We start from the raw sequence: 19280 nt of genomic DNA, 5'->3' as shown, positions 1-19280 counted from the left end.
AGTCTCCAGCAATCAGATGGGTCAGCGAATCAAAGTTTGTATCTCAAAATTAAAATGTTTGTCTTTATACAAAGAAAGGTTTTCCACTCCAGTTCCATGTCAATCACATAATCAATTCTCCTCCCAAACCCTGTTAGTTTGGACAAAATGGAAACTGGTAAGAAAGCACAGATGACTTAGTATTACTCATGTGTAGGATTTGTAAAATATCTTATGGGAATCATGTTGATGGTGGGTCAACAGCACTGATTTTTTCCTATGTGGAAAAATCAAGTAGGGTAAGAAATATGGATTTTCACCTGCCTTGTATTATTTTATTGGCCACTATACCATTTCAATGAAAATGGAAAAATCAGGACCATTTTCTCTCTTTTCCATTATACGAAGAATGGCTGAATCTTCATCTCATCACAGTGTTGAGTACAGATTTCTAATTAAGATGTCCAGATTCACACTGAAAATAGGGAGCACATCCTAGCACCATTAGAACTATCCACAAAGCTATGGAGAGAGTCAGGATTAAAGCTGGCAAGAGTGCGTCATGAAGGCAACACACCATACGCTCTGAAGACTAAAATTTCCACAACTAAAATTCCACGAAAATATTTTATTTTATCAGGATTTTGTCTATCTATGCATCAAAGAAGTCAATGTATTTTTAAAAGATTCCTTTCCTGTTTGTGTTTATTTGGGATATTTATAATATATACATACACACATGCATATATATATACACACACACATACGTATGTGTATATAGATATATATGCATACATATGTGTGTGTGTGTGTGTGTATATAAAGCTACCCACGTGACTGATTTTTCTTTTCTTTTACTTTTTAATTTAATTTAATTTTATTTTTTTGGCCATGCCACATGGCTTGTGGGAATCTTAATTCCCCAACCAGGGATCGAACCCTGGCCCCTGGCAGTGAGAGCACCAACTCCTAACCACTGGACCGCCAGGGAATTCCCTGACTGATTTTTAAATGACATCCAAGGAACATATACAATCTAAAGGGTTAACAATCCTTATAACAAGAATTTTCTACTTGGTTTGAAATTTAACATCCTGAATATTAATCAATATATTTAAAATTACTGCTACAATATTAGGTTTTAGTGTCTCCTTTACTTTTGTATTGTTTTGACCAAATAAAATATAATTTGTTAGGAAAATAATCAGTATCTTGGTTCTTTGTTATCCAACTTAATTTTAATCAAATAATTGACTCGACAGGGTTCTAAATAACCCCTGGGTAAAACACGAAAAAATGCACTTAAATAAGATAAACACAAAGACAAGTCTCAGGGTGTGTAGAACCAAGGCTATAGATCTTACCTAAAATGAATTAAAGTAAGCACTAAAGTACAGCGAGGTATTTATCTAAGGCAGCAGCTTGAAATCTGAAATGTCCCTCAGAGCAACCCTAGAAATGGTTTGAAGATTAGACAGAGATTCTGTTTCTCACCCATTTATGAATTCAGTGTTAGGTTTCCGAGGGTTTGTTTTTTGTCTTTGTTTTATCCAACATACTAGAGAGAGCTCCTGCTTCTATTCCTTATGCTTCTTTCTTTAGCATCATTCTATTCACCCCTCTCTCTCAAGCTCATGAGAATGATGTGAAGAATATGCCTCAAAAACCATTAAATGATGTCAATGTAAATATCTGTCTATTTAAAAGTACATGTTGGTGCTCCTTCAGTAATGCAGACACTGAAATTCAAATGACAGAGAAGGTTAGCAGGTACCCCGCAGAAGGACGACTTGCAAATTCACGAAGCATTCAATATTTTTGTCAAATATATTTCAACAAAAATAAAGTGTATATTCAATAGAAGATCTGTTGAGAGAATGAATAGATGTCCAGGTGAAAAAACTTACTGGAAATCCCAAGCCCCAGTTTCCTCTAGGGAAAATGGAAGTAACAATAGCACCCTCCCTACCTCATGGCAAATTTTCTGTGATGCCAAGGAGGTGTAGGCATGAAAACTTTTTGTAAAATCTCAGGTATGATCTAGTTACTCCATGAACATTTCAGGGATCATAATTGGCAGTAATAATCAGCTTTTAAAACTCTCTTAGGATTTTTATTTCATCAGATTGAATAGTTAAAAATTTTATAAAATTCTAGTTTTATGATCCTTTGTTTATATCTAGTATTTTTCTCAAGACATAGTAAGGTACTGATTTTTTTTTTTAAAGCAAAAACTGATTCACTTACATATTTTCCTAAAATTGTATCAGGTGCTTTACTTAGAAGGAATGTGTTTCAATCAGGCCAGGCCCAGGTCAACTGCTGAAGGCCGTGAAAATAGCACAGGCACCCTGTTGTCCTCTATATGCTCTCTTTTTAGTTTATTCTCATTTCTTAGCGAACCATGGCCCTTCCTGTCAGGAACAATAACTTGCTCATAAATAAACTGAAATTAATGCAGTGATGACAGTAAGATTATTATTATTATTACTATTATTTTTTTTGGCACTTCAACCTAAAAGATGGGGCTTGGGAAGATAAATAGCTTTATACAGAGGACTAGATTTTAAACCATGGTTTCAACAAAGTAAGAGCAGTAGAGAAGAGACCATTTGCTGCATCAGCCTTTGTCCAAACCTCACCATATACACACCATTGTCTAACAATGTTGGATTGTATCTCCCACACCTCAGAAGATGAAGCTTGCCATTTTAAATGGGGTGCTGTGACACATTGCTAGTTTGTACAGGATGCTATATTCCAACCTTGGGCATTCACAAAGCATTTCGACTATTATTTTCTGGTGTTTTTGAAATCGTAAAGTTTTGTTTTATATATACTCAACGAAGTTTTCAGTTTGTATAAATGATTTCATCATGGTATCAATCACACCAGAAAGTTTATGATGATACATTTTTAGTTTCATTGTATTTTCAATGAGAATGAAACTATAATAATTCAACAACAAAAACACAATTGGTTAAATAAAACCTGAAGAAAAAAAAAAGAAAGAAAACTTTTTTCACTTTCTAAGTATATTATTCCAAAAGGGTTGAGGTAGTTTTAGAGGCTTTTCAAATATCTTTTTTTTTTCAAATCTTGTCATCTAGAATAAAATTTTTCTAAGGACAAGGTTTCTTACAATGTTTGTAGAAATTGACATAAAAGAACCTGATGTGTTCATAAGATTTTTATAACGTTTGTAAGATTTAAAAAATTCAAACTTTATATATAAACGAAAGGATTCCAAACCATAACTCAAGAAACAGAGGGAGAATCTTAAGGTCTTCCCAATAGCTCTTGGACCCAAGGACTGACCAATGATTATCTTCCCCATTTTAAATGTCATGTGTGTCAACACTTAGAATATGCTCCTACATCTGGTTACCACATCTCACAAGGAATAAGAAAACTTCAGTTTGGGAGACCAATGTTAAATACTCAGAAATTCGCAAGACAATTGCTAAATATAGTAATTATAATAAGTGATTAAATTATGTAAACAAAATTAAAACAATTATATTAAAAATAGAGGTAATAACTACTCAGATCACATAAATTCCTAATTATTTTACTGTATTTGGCATTTCTCTGCACTCCTGAGGTTTCTGTCTGGTGGAAATATTACACAAGAGAGGACTACTGCATATCTCTTCCTAATGCCATGTCCAGTGACACTATGTGGATAGCCAGGAATTGGTCAACATGGAAGGGTTTAGACCAAGTAGATTAGAAAATGCTATAAATTGAGCTCTTCCCCCCAGTAAACTGGTTGTGAACCATTTATCAGCACACCACTGAGCACAAGAGATCTAGAGAAAGCCCCCACTCCATTTCCATAATCAACACCGCCTTTTCTGTGGCAGTGCTCATATGTGCATGTCAGCATTCTTCTAAATTGGGGGGCATTTCAACAAGGTGTCAAAGGATTATTTTAAGTTGAAAGAAAAATAAAATATTTTTAAAGCACTTTTTTGAATATCGTTTTTGTGCCTTGTCTTTCTTCTACTGAAAACATTTTCATACTCTTTTACTTTAATACCTATAATTATTTTGTGAGGTTGTCATCCTTTTTCCTCATGTGGAAACTGAGACAAAGAAGTTTAATAATTTACCAAGGCCCTACGACTAGTAAATTAGATTCACACCCAGGACTTCAGACTTCCAATTTATTTATTTATTTATTTTAATTAATTAATTTATTTATTTATATTTTTGGCTGTGTTGGGTCTTTGTTTCTGTGCGAGGGCTTTCTCTAGTTGTGGCAAGCAGGGACCACTCTTCATCGCGGTGCGTGGGCCTCTCACTATCGCGGCCTCTCTTGTTGCGGAGCACAGGCTCCAGACGCGCAGGCTCAGTAGTTGTGGCTCACGGGCCTAGTTGCTCCGCGGCATGTGGGATCTTCCCAGACCAGAGCTCGAACCCGTGTGCCCTGCACTGGCAGGCAGATTCTCAACCACTGCGCCACCAGGAAAGCCCCCTTATTTTTTTTTCAAATAAATTATACCTGCTGTGCTTAGCTTGATATCAAAATATTTTGCCCCAAATTTTAAGATGTAAAGGATATTCATTAATTTTAAGCTGGCAGTTTGCTTATTTTTATTTGATGCTATTTATTGACTTAAAATGTGACAGTATTAGAATACTATGTTTTAGAACATTTAGAAAAATGTAAAGTTTTGGTTCCACATAAGCAAAAACCATGACCTACTCTCATGTGAACACATTCAAATTAACAGGTTAAAGCCACATGTATAAAGTTTATCCTATTTAAATTTAATGATGGCTTATTATAAATATGGAAATAAGCAACTTTATATATTTTTCTTCTGAATAACTCTCTAATACTTAACATTCTTATTTAGATGTAGATTTTGGAATTTTTCCTTTCTTGCCAAATGATGTGCATATATTCTAGCTTCTTTATATGCCATCCAAAATCAGACTGCACTATCCTATTCCTTTATTTTGATCTCTTTTGAACCCAGTTTCAGATAATGACATAGAAGGTAAATACAGTCATAACACTACTGCAGCTGGGCAGACTCAGCCTCATTCTGAATGACATAGATCATATTCCAAACTGGCTCTAGGATTCCCATCAAAGCATTTATTATATTCACCATTGCTACATATTTTATGCAGTTCCAAATTCTTTATTTGGATTCATAACAATGTGGAGAAGAACTTGGCCAAATTTTACCCTTAAACTATCTTTGGATAAAGTGCAGTAAGCAAGGTCATTTTGGAACCAACAATTCTAGATTTGGACAAATTTCACTTAAAAAGATCAACATATGGTGGGAATGTAAATTGGTGCAGCTGCAACAGAAAAAACCAGTATGGAGGTTCCTCAAAAATATAAAAATAGAACCACGTGATCCAGCAATCCCAATTCTGGGTTCACATCCAAAGGAAATGAAATCGCTATCTTGAATAAATCTGCACTCCCGTGTTCACTGCAGCATTATTCACAAGAACCAAGACATGGAAATGAATGGATAAAGAAAATGTGAGGATGCGATGTGCAGCATGGTGACTGTAGTTAATAACACTGTATTGTATATTTGAAAGTTGCTAAGAGAATAGATCTTTAAAGTTCTCATCACAAAAATAGTGGTAATTTTGTGAGGTGATGGAGGTGTTAACTAACATTATTGTGGGACTCATTTCACAATACACACCTGCATCAAATCATCACCTCGCACACCTTAAACTTATACAACATTATGTGTCAATTACCTCTCAATAAATCTGGGAAAAAAAAGAAGGATCAACATAATTCAAGCCTGCTTTTTGAAGTAAAAATAAGAGATCTATTCATTATAAATTAATTTACTAGGTTCATTATAGAAAATATGTGAGTGGATTTTGGGAGCCTGTATTTTGATGACATTTTTTACAGGGACATTTAAGTTGACTGATAAGATCTGATTCCAAGCTTGATAAGTGAAGCCATTATTCTTATTTTCTACCTAAAAGAGTGGCTACAAAATAAAGTTGTCTCAGGGCCAGTTTCTCTCACTATGTTGAATTTAATGACTCAGCAGTCTAATTGTCCTTTCCACGGTAGAAATCCCTTAAAACTGTTCTACACATCATTACATTATCATCTGATGCTAAGCTTGGGCTTGTTTCTATAAAATCAGGGTACGGCTCATCCATCTGAGTTCTGGGTTTCATGGATAATGACAGTGGCTTGGAATACTCTCTGGAAAGGCACTAGTAGAAGATCTGTCTTTCACAGGTAGCAATGTGACCTCAGGGAAGGGCCTCAAAGTCCCTAAACTTAGTTTTACTTTTGCAAAATGGGAGGTGAGACCACATAAATTACTAGATCAGCTTCTGGCATGGTTCATTCTATTTGGTGGTCTAGCAAGGGATTTCTAAAGAAGTGTCTTTTCCATATCCTTGTATAAATTTATTCAAATGTATGAAGAGTGTAATTGTTGAAATGTGGGTGAGGGGATAAAGAATTATATTGAAGCACATTACAATATAAAATATCCATTATGAATCCAATAAAATACAGGATCCCATTCAGATTTAAAGCTATGACTACAAATGTGACCTAATCACGCTTCTCTCCCTGAAGTACCTGTGCAGTGTTGGGGACCTTACATCCTGGTGTGTCCGGGAACTGTCCCAATTTAGACCTGCTGTTGTTGTGTCTAGCTTAGCATTTATACCAGACCAAAAAGAGTCCCAGTTTGGACAATCAAGTATATGGTTACCCTGTATACGGCAGATGAAGAAACTGTCACCGGCTGTCACCTGTTCATAGTTTGGATAAGACCGGAGAGAGCAAATGTCTATTTCTCTACTATCACAGCGTATGGAGAACAGGGTAGCCATATCTAAAGGGAAATCAATTCTGTTTCTAATTTAAGTCTATGAAGCTTAATTTACCTTTCAAATAAGTTATGAAAGTAGGGGCATTATTGAGAAAGCTATAAAAATTGAGGCTTATTTACAATAGGCAATTGTTTCCATTTTTATTATCTCTACTTTTCTTGCAGATATTCTCTGTGTAAATGCTATTTTTCTTCTGGCTTAAATAGACTGGTTTCTTAGGTAACCCTTTGAGGAGTTCAGCCAGTACCCAGAATTGTTTACCTGCTAGTTTGCTGTGAAAGCCACATGCTGGGCTGGTGGCACCTTCAGCCCTGCCACTCTAATTAACAGCTGATGGCCTTTGGAAACAAACAGCTATTTGGAAAACAGCAGGGCCTTGAGTTACGGTAAAGTCCAACCTGTAAAAACACTTGACCTCTGCTTCACTTAAGACTCTCCCAGAGAGGAAGAGATGGCGTGGCTTTGGCAGTCCACCTTGGTCCTCCATCCGCCAGGACTGGGGTCTCCATTTCCATGGTGATGAGAGATCACTGTACCTTGGAGTCAGTTTCGTTCCCCACCTTCTACTAATCCCTGTTCCTCCTTTTCTGTTTGTTCTCCTTGCTTATCTAAACTTTAAAACTTCTGCCTTTTATATCTCAAAACTTTTAGTATAACCCAAATGGATTTCCTTGCTCACTGAATCTGCTTCTTGCTGTTTATAAAGATGTTCAGTGTGCTGGAACCACTGAACATTGAATCCGTTGAACTGTTTTGAAGTATCTGCAGCACCTTTATATTGAGATATAATAAAAGGACATGAAAATGCCAGGCATAAATTGAGCACAATAAATATTTGTTATATGAATAAGTCGGTGAACACAACAGTACATTTTTATCCAAAATCACAAATATTGTCTCTTTTATTTTGAAATGGAATATAACAGAAATGTAAAGCACTAACTTTAAATGTGGTAAGCCTTAAAATTCATTTTTTAAAATGCCATTAGAAAGATTGATCATCCAGTGATATTTATAAAAAAGGGATAATGTATTGTAGAGAGGTATTTGGCATTCAGATATCAGACCTGGGATCTACTACGGGAACTTGAGTACGTTACCCCAGCCTTTGTTCTTTAATGTAAAATGGGCATAGTAATCCCTGCTTAGAAGGATTGTAAAAATTATTCTTTGTAATATGTGTAAAACTTTCTTACAATGCATGTGCCTAATAAATATTAGCACCTATTTATAATTATTATATGCAAAATGAAATATTGGTAAAAAAAACTGCTTGAGAAAAATTAATTCTAGATTTCCCAGTGAACCGAAAACTAGTGTACACTCCTGCAAGATTTCTCTAGGCCACTCAGAATTTCTCTTTCCTCTTCAATTTAATTTTAAAAAATTACATTTTAAAAGCTCTGGGTGAAACTGTGGCATGATGCAAATTCTGACATGCTGTAAAGAATGAAGATTACTATAAAGCTACAGTCATCAAGCCATTGTGATACTGCTAAAATAGACAAATAGAGGAATACAACAGAAGAGAAAGCCTAGAAAGAGACCCAAACAAATATTACAGTCAACTGATCTTTGTTTGACAAAGGAGCAAAGGCAATACAATGGAGAAAAGACTGACTTTTCCACAGAGGGTGCTGGAATAAATGGACATCCACATGCAAAATAATTAATCTAAACAGATTTCACATTCTTCACAAAATTTACTTAAAATGGACCATAGACCTCACTGTAAAGTGCAAAACTACACAACTCTTATAAGGTAACAGGAAACAACCTAAATGACCTTGAGTTTGGCAATGACTTTTTAAATACAGCAGCAAAAGAATAATATGTAAAAAATTGAGAAGTTGGACTTCATTAAAATTAAAAAGTTCTGCTCTAAGGAATCAAGCCACATATGGGGAGAAAATATTTGCAAATGGCACATCTGATAAAGAACTATTATCAAAACATACAAAGAACTCTTAAAACTCAACTATAAGAAAACAAAAAACTCAAGTGAAATGGGTGAAAGACCCAGACAGACACCTCACCAAAGAAAATACACAGAGGACAAACAGGCATATGGAAAGATGCTCCATATCGTAAGTCATCGGGGGAATGTGAATTAAACAAGATACCACTATACACCTATTAAAATGGTAAAAATCCAAAACACTGACAACACCAAATGCTGGTGAGTATGTGGAGCAATGGGAACTCTCATTCATTGCTGGCGGGAATGCAAAATGGTGCAGCCACTTTGGAAGACAGTTTGGTGGTTTCTTAACAAAACTAAACATACTTTTATCATACGACCCAGCAGTTATGATCCTTGGTGTTTACCCAAAGGAGCTGAAAGCTTATGTCCACACAAAAACCTGCACATGGATGTTTATAGCAGCTTTATTCCTAATTGTGAAAACTTAAAAGTAATGAGGATGTTATAAAATGTCAACAGTAGGTACTGACCCACACTATACATAATATTTTACATTGTGGGGCTGTGGCTAAATGGAGTTATTGCATTAGGAAACAAAATGATAATAAACTTAGAACACAAAACTCAAATTTGCTAGCTTTGGACAAAATACTGGAAAGCACTTTGCACTGCATGTGGGTAAATCATTACAATTGTGTTGAGGGGTTTTCCACTAGCAGGGCAGCCCAGTGGCTGTCTAAGTCAGCGAGGGGACATGTTCCAAATAGGTTTTTTGTAATCAAATACCTGTAAGTTAACTACCATTTGCAACATTCAATATTAACTAGACTTGATTTAAGGTTATCCCATGATAACATCACTGCCACTCTCAAAATATTACTTTATTTGGTTTTGTTAAGAGATGATCACTTGGTTTAAAATAGGTATGAGGCAGTTACAGTGATTTAAAAAAAGACTAAAGAGAGTATGTAACTTGAATACTGTCAGAAGGAATCTGAATCTATAACTTATGTGGCTTCAAGATCAAGCGCTTTCCATTGTGGAAACACACTCTGAGGTTATCTTCAATTCATTGTTCTTTCATTTCTCTGGGATGGTCGTCTTCACTAAGTTTATGAGCTAGGATGCCTGGGTTCCAATCTCATTATTAGCAGAGCTGTAACTTACAATTTTCATCAGACCTCAAATCAACTTTGCAATTCATTATGCAACTCGCTGAGAGAGGTATGATGAATAACTGCTACATCTGGTGGCTCCTATTTTAGCTATTTATTATCTGAATATTGTACTAAATTGTTTCTCCTTACTTTAAATGTTTACACCCTTTACATTTCAGTGCCCAGGGGCAAAATCCCGCACAGCCTGCCTCTGAGACTTCACCAACACCACCGTGATTTTACATCCTCACTCACCTCCAGGCACGGGCTCCCACATCCCCAAAGGGAGAGATTCAGATCAAATGCTCTTTATGGAGCTTGTCAGCTCAAATATACCTCATTTGACCTAGAGCTGCCCGACATTTACACTTGAATAAAGATTGCTTAGAATGAACTTTCTTGAGGAAACCATGGGGAGTCTGACTGATGTCCATATGCCTTCTACTGTCGGATACTCTGATCCCTGTGGACCCAAATATGTACTGCAAAAATACTGCAGCTAGATATCAGTATCTTTTCTTTGGAAACATTTCAATATTCTGATGGTGCTTTGGTTTTTATATCTTAAGCTATGTGCTCTCGTTTTCCATGTGATTAACTTGAATATACCTTCTTTATCAATAAAAGTATAATAAATATTAATATTGATATACTCTAAAGAAGGTTAACAATATTAAAATTCTCGACGATCAAATACCCATTTACTGTATATGTAGACTATGGTAGATAGGTAGATAAATAGATGACATATCAATAGATAGGTAGATGACCTACAGATAGATGATAGATGACACAGAGACACATGATAGTAGATAGCAAACAGACAGATAAATGAGTTATATATAGATAATAGATATTGGTAGATATAGTGACCCACTCTGTGCCAGGTACCATGCTATGGTGAGTAAAATTGGGCAGGCAGTCAAAAAATCAATACTACTTAACAAATGTTTATTATGTGACAGGCATATTATGTTCTGGGTATACAGCCAAGTACAAGGTAAGGCCTCTTATCAAAGAGCTTATATTCTTGCAGAAAAAGAAAAATGGTTAAGTAAATGTTTTCAAATTATTGACAGAAGATACATAAATGATAAGACCAGGATAATGTGGAACATTATTTTTCTTAAGATTGTGAAGTGAGCTAACTCAGCAAGGGTGTTTAGGGAAGTGACTTTTGAGGACTTGACATTGGAATTATCAGCTGAATGCTGAGAAGGAGGCAGCTTCATGAAGATTCATTCATTCATTTATTCGCTCAACATATATACTGAGTAACCAACAAGTCCCCAGCACAGTTTACGTGAACATAACATTAAAGCCTCCATCCTCATTCTCATTTTTGTGAAAGAAACAATAAATGAAATAATATATGTGTATACATAATAACTATATACAGTTATTAGATAATGAAAAGAGATAAAGAGAAAAATAAAACAGGAAGGGGATCAGAAAGTGTGTGTGTGTGCACGCATGTGTGTACATGCATGTATGCAGCTGCATGTGTGTGTTGGTATGCATGCACGTATGTGTGTGTGCCTGTGTGTGCATGCATGTGTGCAGCTGCGTGTGCTTGTATGCATGCACATGTGTGCACATGTGCTTATATGTGTACGCATGAGTGCGTGTGCATGCATGTCTGTGTATGCATGCAAGCGTGTGTGTGTGTGTGCCTGCATGTGTATGTGGTTGTTGCTGAAGTGTAGGGTAATGATACTGCAGAAGCAGAGAGGGACTGGATCACAGAGAGCCTTTAGGACATTGTCAAAAAGTAGACTTACAGGTGCAACAAACCTTTGAAGACTTTAAAACATGGGCGAAAGCCTAACGCAATTAAAATTGTAGTGCTGTAATGCAGAATTTGCAAATTAATGTCCTTTACCAAAAACACTTGATGCCCAATAAGAAATGCTGAGTTAACCAAAAAAAAGGAATCACTCAAATTGTCTCATATGCTAAGCTTCATTTTAACAAAATACACTCCAATTAACCCTCTTAATAAAGTGAATATTAATATAAAAATCAAGAGAAACACAAGTTGGGCTTTGTATTATGGTAATTAGAGTTTACCATAGATACAGAAGCGAACATTAATAGGGTATCTATTCATTTGTTTTCCAGCAGATAAAAGAAAATTATTATTTTGAATGATGATAGTATTGGAGAAAAATGATCATATATTTTACAAGAACAACCAGGGAAGAGATTTTTAGTTTGTCATTTTCATTGCTAAAAGGAGCAAAAAACAGGAATGAAGTTATTCCTTCAACTAAAGCAAGTTTAAATATGTCACTGTGATGTAAATAGCATGTAATGTAAAACTAAAATTGGGTCAAAACATGTCATACATGACTTTTATATGGATTCTAAAAAATTGTGCCTGAAAGTAAGATGGCAGTTTGGTTCATTGGAATGATAGATTATAGACAGCTAAACCTCATTCTTAGCATATACAATACCTGATAAACTGGATGTAAATGATAGATGAATCAGCAAATACTTCTACAATTCATAATAGGATTCTCTTTTCCGTTCACAGAAATTACCACTGTATTCTTTACATGATATATTCACCTAATGCAATTGATATGCCTAACTATATGGGATCATTTTTTCCAATGTCAGAAACCTACAAAGTCTTGTGGAATACTTTTCATATGTACATCTGCATAAAAAAGCTGTAAAGATTTTCTTGGGTTTCGGGGGGTGGAGAATTTCTTACATAGTCATTAGTGAACTTGGATTTTTACTTAAAGCTATGACTTTCCCAGATATATAATGAAAGTATCTTGCTTGGATGTCACATGGTTCATACTACTTTATATGCTTTTCAAACTGACAGTTCAACCTATGAAACAGGTTATTTAAACAAACAAATTGAATTCCCTGCAAAGTATTCTAATAATAATTGCGATATACAGTGCTCACAAAATATGTTGCTTTCCTTTCCAAAGCACTTTACTAATTATCCAATTTGTTAATCTTAGCTTATCTCCCTGACTTTCCATATATTTTCACATATCTTAAAACATAACTTGTTTTTCTTTTCTGGCATAAACTACTACTTAGAAATTCTCTCCATCTGCTTCCTCTTTATAAAATAATGTATATTCATTGAACCCAAGGGATATGACCAAATAAGTACTATAACAAATAAATATAATCATTTGCTGTAATTAAATTATCTAATTTAATCCAATTAGTGCATCAGTTAATTTGGATAGATTAGTAAAAAAACTGGTGAACACTTCTGAAGTTAAAACATCACTGTTGAAGATGGCGGTGTGGAAAGACACCGAGTTAGCATCTCCCCACAACTAGGGAACCTGCTGGCTGCTGGTGGGGGACCCTGATGCCCAAGGAGATGGGAGGAACCCCCAAGTGAACCGGTAGGATGTGGGGGGACAGAGGGGAGAGGAGGAGTGGAGGCCAGACAGGATCAGAGCCCCTGAGGCCAGGGAGATCAGGAGATGTAGGCGGGAGGTGCCCTCCAGGAGGAGCAGGAGAGGAGAGGAGGGTGACTGCCCCGACCACTCGGACATGGAGCCTGCTGAGCTCCCAAGCTGGTCCCCTGCCTTCCAAAGCCCCCTCCAGGCCACATGGGTCCTTGGGAGCATAGGAGGGAGGCCGGGGAGATCAGGAGAGCCAGGAGGGAGGAGCCAGCTGGGAGGAGTAGGAGAGGAGCAGAGGATGTTTGCCCCACCCACTTGGGCCCGGGCAGCCTGCTGAGCTCCCAGGCTGCCCTCTCCCCTGGGTCACATTGGTCCTGGGGGCATAGGAAGGAGGCGAGGGGAGTTCAGGAGAGGCAGGCAGGAGGGGCCCTCCAGGAGGAACAGGAGAGGAGTGGAGGGCATCTGCCCCACCCACTTGGGCCTGAGGAGCCTGCTGAACTCCCAGGACAGTCCCCTGTCCTCCAAAGCCCCCTCCAGGCTGCGTGGGTCCTGGGGGCATAGGAAGGAGGCAGAGGGGAGAACAGGAGAGGCAAGCAGAAGGGGCCCTCCCAGATGGGAGAAGCAGGAGAGGAGAGGAGGGCATTTGCCCCGCCCACTCGAGCCCAGGAAGCCTCCTGGGCTCCCAGGTGAGGTCCCCTGCCCTCTGAGACCAGGGGTGGGGGGCACGCCTGGGCCTCTTTGTCCCTTGAGCGTAAGCCCCACTGCCCACAGCCCCCAGGGGCCTTTTCCAGCCCTGTGGGTCCTAAGCATAGGCCCCGCCCAACACCCAAAACTCGTCCTGGCTTAGGCCCTGCCCTCCACAGCCAAGGCCTTTTCCCCATTGTTTTTTTCTTTCTTTCTTTCTTTTTTTTCCTCTTGTCCCTCCTCCTCTTTTTTACTACTGTGGTACTGTTGTATTTTCCGGTTGTTGATTCATCTGTATTTTTATATTCTTTCTAACATATCTGTTACTTTCCTAGTCTAATTTTATTTTTTGCTTTGTTATTGTTCTCTCTTTTTTTTTTTTGCCACCCCACATGGCTTGCAGGATCTTGGTTCACGGGCCAAAGCTCCTGCGGTGGGAGGTCCATGTCAGAAACACTGGACTAACAGAGAACCTCCGACCCCAAGAAATATTCATTGGAGTGAGGTCTCACAGAGGTCTTCATCTCAGCACCAAGACCCAGCTCTACCCAACAGCCTACAAACTCCAGTGGTGGAAGCCTCAGGCCAAACAACCAGTAAGACAGGAACACAATCCCACTCATAAAAAAAAAAAAAAAAAAAAGAAAATGAGATGCCAAAAAAAAATGTCACAGACGAAGGAGCAACATAAAACCCTACAAGAGCAAATAAATGAAGAAGAAACAGGCAATCTAACTGAAAAAGAATTCAGAGTAATGATAGTAAAGATATCCAGAATCTCAGAAATAGAATGGAGGCATGGATTGAGAAAATACAAGGAATGTTTAAGAAAGATCTAGAAGAACTAAAGAACAAACAGAGATGAACAACACAATAACTGCAATGAAAAATACCCAAGAAGGAATTAATAACAGAATAACTGAGGCAGAAGAATAAGTAAGTGAGCTGGAAGAAAAAATGGTGGAAAAAAATGCCAAGGAGCAGAATAAAGAAAAATGAATGACAAGAATTGAAGACAATCTCAGGAAACTCTGGGATAACACTAAACGCACCAACATTCGAATTATAGGGGTCCCAGAAGAAGAGAAAAAGAGAGGGTCTGAGAAAATAACTGAAGAGATTATAGTTGAAAACTTCCCTAACATGGGAAAGGGAATAGTCAGCCAAGTCCAGGAAGCACAGCGAGTCCCATACAGAATAAACCCTAGGAAAAACACACCAAAACACATATCAATCAATCTAACAAAAATTAAATTCAAAGAAAAAATATTAAAATCAGCAAGGGACAAAGCAAAAAATAACATATAAAGGAATCCCCGTAAGGTTATCAGCAGATTTTTCAGCAGAAACTCTGCAGGCCAGAAGGGAGTGGCAGGATACACTTAAAATGATGAAAGAGAAAAACCTACAATGAAGATTATTCTACCCAGCAAGGATCTCATTCAGATTTGATGGAGAAATCAAAAGTTTTTCAGACAAGCAAAAGCTAAGAGAATACAGCACCACCAAACCAGCTTTACAACAAATGCTACAGAAACTTCTCTAGGTGGGAAACACAAGAGAAGGAAAAGACCCACAAAAACAAACACAAAACAATTAAAAAAATGGTTATAGGAAAATACATATCGATAATAACCTTCAATGTAAATGGATTAAATGCCCCAACCAAAAGACACAGCCTGGCTGAATGGACACAAAAACAAGACCCATATATATGCTGTCTACAAGAAACCCACCTCAGACCTAAGGACACATACAGACTGAAGGTGAAGGGATGGAAAAAGATATTCCACGCAAATGGAAATCAAAAGAAAGTTGAAGCAGCAATACTTGTATCAGATAACATATACTTTAAAATAAAGACTATTACAAGAGACAAAGAAGGACACTACATAATGATCAACGGATCAATCAAAGAAGAAGACGTAACAATTATAAATGTTTATGCACCCAACATAGGAGCACCTCAGTACATAAGGCAAATGCTAACAAACTATGAAAGGAGAAATAGACAGTAACACAATAACAGTAGGGAACTTTAACACGCCACTTACACCAATGGACACATCATCCAAACAGAAAATAAATAAGGAAACACAAGCTTTAAATGACACAACAGACCAGATAGATTTAATTGATATTTATAGAACACTCCACCCGAAAGTGGCAGAATACACTTTCTTCTCAAGTGCACATGGAACATTCTCCAGGAAAGATCACATCTTGGGTCACAAATCAAGCCTCGGAAAATTCAAGAAAATTGAAATTGTATCAAGCATCTTTTCTGAACACAACACTATGAGACTGTAAATCAATTACAGGAGAAAATCTATAAAAAACACAAATACATGGAGGCTAAACAGTGTGCTACTAAATAACCAAGAGATCACTGAAGAAATCGAAGAATAAATAATACATAGAAACAAATGACAACGAAAACACGATGACCCAAAACCTATGGGATGCAGCAAAAGCAGTTCTAAGAGGGAACTTTATAGCAATTCAATCTCACCTCAAGAAACAAGAAAATCTCAAATAAACAATCTAACCCTACGATTAAAGCAACTAGAGAAAGAAGAACAAAGAAAACCCGAAGTCAGAAGAAGGAAAGAAATCATAAAAATCAAAGCAGAAATAAATGAAACAGTAATGAAGAAAACAATAGCAAAGATCAATAAAACTAAAAGCTGGTTCTTTGAGAAGATAAACCAAATTGATAAACCTTTAGCCAGACTCATCAAGAAAAAAAGGCAGAGGACGCAAATCAATAAAATTAGAAATGAAAAAGGAGAAATCACAATTGACACCACAGAAATACAAAGGATTATAAGAGACTACTACAAACACCTATATGCCAATAAGATGGACAACCACAAAGAAACGGACAAATTCTTGGAAAGGTACAATTTTCCAAGACTGACCAGGAAGAATTAGAAAATATAAACAGACGTATCACAAGTAATGAAATTGAAACTGTGATTAAAAATCTTCCAACAAACAATAGTCCAGGACCAGATGGCTTCACAGGCGAATTCTACCAAACATTTAGAAAAGAGCTAACACAGATGCTTCTCAAAGTCTTCCAAAAAATTGCAGGGGGAGAAACACTCCCAAATTCATTCTATGAAGCCACCATCACCCTGATACCAAAATGAGAAAAAGATACCACAAAAAAAGAAAATTACACACCAATATCCCTGATGAACATAGATGCAAAAATCCTGAACAAAAAACTAGCGAACAGAATCCGACAACTCATTAAAAGGATTATACACCATGATGAAATGGGATTTATCACAGGGATGCAAGGATTCTTCAATATACGCAAATAAATGTGACACACCACATTAACAAATTAAGGAATAAAAACCATATGATCATCTCAATAGATGCAGAAAAAGCTTTTGACAAAATTCAACACCCATTTATGATAAAAATTCTCTAGAAAATGGGCACAGAGAGAAGTTACCTCAACATAATAAAGGCCATATATGAGAAACCTACAGCAAGCATCATGCTCAATGGTGAAAAACTGAAAGCATTTCCACTAAGATCAGGAACAAGACAAGGATGTCCACTCTCGCCACTCTTATTCAACATAGTTTTGAAAGTCCTAGCCACGGCAATCAGAGAAGAAAAAGAAATAAAAGGACTCCAAATTGGAAAAGAAGAAGTAAAACTGTCACTGTTTGCAGATGACATGATACTATACATAGAAAATCCTAAAGATGCCACCAGAAAACTACTAGTACTAATCAATGAATTTGGTAAGGTTGCAGGATACAAAATTAATGCACAGAAATCCCTGGCATACCTATACACCAACAATGAAAAATCAGAAAGAGAAACTAAGGAAACACTCCCATTTACCACTGCAACAAAAAGAATAAAATACCTAGGAATAAACCTGCCTAAGGAGGCTTAAGACTTGTACTCAGAAAACTGTAAAACACTGATGAAAGGAATCATAGATGACGTAAACAGATGGAGAAATATACCATGTTCCTGGATTGGAAGAATCAATATTGTGAAAATGACCATACTACCCAAAGCAATCTACACATTCAGTGCAATCCCTAACAAACTACCAATGGCATTCTTCACAGAATTAGAACAAAAAAATTCACAATTTGTATGGAAACACGCAAGACCACGAATAGCCAAAGCAATCTTGAGAAAGAAAAATGGAGCTGGAGGAATCAGGCTCCCTGACTTCAGACTATTCTACAAAGCTACAGTAATCAAGACAGTATGGTACTGGTGTAAAAACAGAAATATAGATCAATGGTGAAGGATAGAATGCCCAGAGATAAACCCACACACATATGGTCACCTAATTTACGACAAGGGAGGCAAGAACATACAATGGAGAAAGGACAGCCTCTTCAACAAGTGGTACTGGGAAAACTGGACAGCTACATGTAAAACAATGAAATTAGAACACTCCCTAACACCATACCCAAAAATAAACTCAAAATGGATTAAAGACCTAAAAGTAAGGCCAGACCCTGTAAAACTCTTAGAGGAAAACATAGGCAGAACACTCTATGACATAAATCACAGCAAGATCCTTTTTGACCCAGCTCCTAGAGAAATGGAAATAAAAACACAAATAAACAAATGGGACCTAATGAAACTTAAAAGCTTTTGCACAGCAAAGGAAATCATAAACAAGACGAAAAGACAACCCTCAGAATGGGAGAAAATATTTGCAAACGAAGCAACTGATAAAGGATTAATCTCCAAACTATAAAAGCAGCTCAAGCAGCTCAATATCAAAAAAACAAACAACCCAATTAAAAAAATGGGTAGAAGACCGAAATAGACATTTCTCCAAGGAGGACATACAGATGGCCAAGAGGCACATGAAAAGATGCTCAACATCACTTATCATTAGAGGAATGCAAATCAAAACTACAATGAGGTATCACCTCACACCAGTCAGAATGGCCATCATCAAAAAATCTACAAACAAATAAATGCTGGAGAGGGTGCGGAGAAAAGGGAACCACCTTGCACTGTTAGTGGGAATGTAAATTGATACAACCACTATGGAGAACAGTATGGAGGTTCCTTAAAAAACTAAAAATAGAACTACCATATGCCCCAACGATCCCACTACTGGGCATATACGCTGAGAAAACCATAATTCAAAAAGAGACATGTGAGAGTCTGCCTGCCAATGCAGGGGACACGGGTTCAAGCCCTGGTCTGGGAAGATCCCACATGCCGCGTAGTAACTAGGCCCGTGAGCCACAACTACTGAGCCTGCGCGTCTGGAGCCTGTGC

General features: G+C 37.2%; 1 protein-coding gene and 1 non-coding gene across 2 annotated transcripts in view; one reads left to right on the top strand and one right to left on the bottom strand.

The window, feature by feature from the left end:
• CSMD1 (CUB and Sushi multiple domains 1) overlaps window positions 1-19280 on the bottom strand; it is a 1889718-nt gene that overhangs the window by 577327 nt on the left and 1293111 nt on the right. The gene's annotated exons all lie outside the window — the stretch shown is intronic.
• Window positions 1698-1799, top strand: LOC137756127 (U6 spliceosomal RNA). The gene has a single exon (XR_011072184.1). It is a non-coding gene; the product is annotated as a U6 spliceosomal RNA (small nuclear RNA).

Source organism: Eschrichtius robustus, chromosome 21 (assembly GCF_028021215.1).
Source record: "Eschrichtius robustus isolate mEscRob2 chromosome 21, mEscRob2.pri, whole genome shotgun sequence".
Taxonomy (NCBI): Eukaryota; Metazoa; Chordata; class Mammalia; order Artiodactyla; family Eschrichtiidae; genus Eschrichtius; species Eschrichtius robustus.
This window is presented reverse-complemented; position numbering and strand designations above follow the sequence as displayed.